The sequence below is a fragment of the Morus notabilis genome, unplaced genomic scaffold, assembly GCF_000414095.1.
Source record: "Morus notabilis unplaced genomic scaffold, ASM41409v2 Scaffold1340, whole genome shotgun sequence".
Classification (NCBI taxonomy): Eukaryota; Viridiplantae; Streptophyta; class Magnoliopsida; order Rosales; family Moraceae; genus Morus; species Morus notabilis.
This window is the reverse complement of record NW_010362232.1, coordinates 283992-286547: the sequence shown is the minus strand read 5'-3', so window position 1 is coordinate 286547 and position 2556 is coordinate 283992.

Here is a 2556-nt window from a genome sequence, read left to right as displayed (position 1 = left end):
TTATATTAAATAAACATATATAATACAAAAACGGTTTCAGAAAAGAGGGAAGAAAATGAAAAAAAAAAAAAAGTGAAATCCGTTTTCAGAAAACAGAAAACGAAAACGAGAAAATGAAAACACATTTTTTTCGTTTTCTGATTTCCACAAAAAGACAAAAACGTTTTTGGTTTTGTTTTTAAAAAAAAATTGCACCAAACACGTTTTTAACACCCATTTTCATTTTTTTTGCTTTGAAAACCGTGAAAAACGAAAATGAAAACACAAACAAACAGCCCCACAATTCATGTAATGTACATTTTAATACGCTATTATTTGGTCACTTTCTTCACGTAAAATATACATGTTTAAAACTAGGGAAATAGTAGAAAATAGGTCAATATGAAAAGCTTAACAAAGTATATAGGTCAATTTTTACTTATAGAAATTAATAGGCTATAACTTGTCAAGTTATAGTTCATAACCAGATAAGTTATGGACAAACTTGTCAAATTATGGTTCATAGTCAGACAAGTTATGGACAATTATGGACAATAACTTGTCAAGTTATGATTCATAACCAGACAAGTTATGGACGAAAACAGTAATTTGACCTATTTATTAACTTATATAAATTATTAGCCTATTAATTTTAATTCATCTCAAGTCTTTGCCTATTTCCCTCTTTCTCTCTTAAAACTAAATGCTTCATTGTCGTTGCTATTAGAGTTGTCCTTCACTCAATGTACGGGTTCAACTTATTTTAAACGGGGCTAATTACATTCATGCCTTCACTGAATAAAATAAAGACCGTGTTTAGAATTGATCTCATTTTTATTTTTTACGTTTTTTGAGAAAAAAATAAAAACGTTTTTAAAACGGCGTTTGGCGTAATAAAGACAAAAAACAGAAATGAAAACGATTTTTTAATTTAGTGTAAAATGAGAGAGAAATGAAAAACGACTTTTAGTCGTTTTTCATTTTTTGTTTTCGTTTTCTCCTCTCTTGATAAGAGAAAAAAAAAAAGATACATTAATTAATTTTTTTACACTTAAAATAATCTCTTAATAAAACTACCAAACTCATTTTTAAAATAATTTCTGTCTAAAATTAAAATTATTTTTATTTTTTTATAAAAAATAAAATTATTTTATAATGAGTTTTAATCACTCCCAAAACATTCACCCTGCAACCACCTACAATCACTTTCATATGTCAATCTCGCAGAAGATGGCTTTGTTACATTCAATCTATCATTAACACTTGGCCATATTCTTTAACAAATAAAAGCTCTATTTATTTTACTCGTTTAAGTTTAAAATTTAAATTTTATTATAATAATAAATTTTTAAAAATAATTATATTTAATTTTTTTACTATAATAAAATTTTTTTACATAAAATTACTCTCAAACTCACGAACTAAGTAGGTCCAAACTTTTTAGCTTACAAAAATTAGATGCCGTTCTAATCCGGTGCCAGGCTGCAGACTAAGCCATAATTTACGTGATTTTTTCTTCTTTTTGCAATTTTATATTTAATATGATATGATGGGTGTGAGTCACCGTCCTAATCCTATCCTATCCATTAAAAAAACAAAAAAAAAACGTGTTTAAACGACAAAATTGAAGAAAAGGAGTGTGAATGCTTGCTCTTTTTTTTTTTTTAAGCGTCATAGTTTCTATTTCTGTTCTCTCTCTCATTCAGCCATGATAATTCCACATATCAAGGAAAGATAGCCTACAATGAACAATCTACATGCATGTGTTATGTAGGTTCTCGCATGACTGGATCGATTTTTCGCATGACTGGATCGATTTTTTCTCTTGTTTTTTAAAGTAAGGAGTTTCTCTGATAATATTTGAAGAAATAGGTTATTGATAATGTTTTATTTTTCAATCATTAAATTTGTATAAAAAATTATATGTTTTACATATTATTTTTAATTTAATGTGATTTTAACAAATTTTAATGATGAGAAACTAACACTACTAATAAAAAAGTTTACTGGATAAAATTATTTTAAAGAAAATGTAAATGTCATTTAGCTCGAGACAAGGAGAGCGGAAAATATCAAAAGAGTTGGAATGATAGTAACATAAATGATAAAAATGATTATAATGATCTTCATGGGCTAGACTTGAAAAAATAGATTGTACTGATTTGTTTGAATAGTACATATTTATTTTACTATTTGTTTGTAATTATTTTTAAGGAGTTTATCTGGCAGTCTGTTCTATCGGTAGTTTTAATTTTTAACCGTTAAATCTTGTTAAAATCACATTAAATTAAAAAATATACTAAATAAACATATTTTAATACGAATATGACAGCTCTATTTTTATAGGGACTACCGTAAATATGTGTAGTGGTTTGTTTGATGTACCCATCAAAGATAGCCAATTTATCATAAGCTATCGAAGAGCAATAATGTAAATATTAGTAAAGTGCTAAAGGTACTCAAGGTTAGATAGTCGAATGCAAAGTTTCTTGAGTTACAAATAATTTATTTAAATATAAAATTGTTGGCTATTAGAACAATCGTAGATATTTATATGATGAGGTGATAAATATGCAT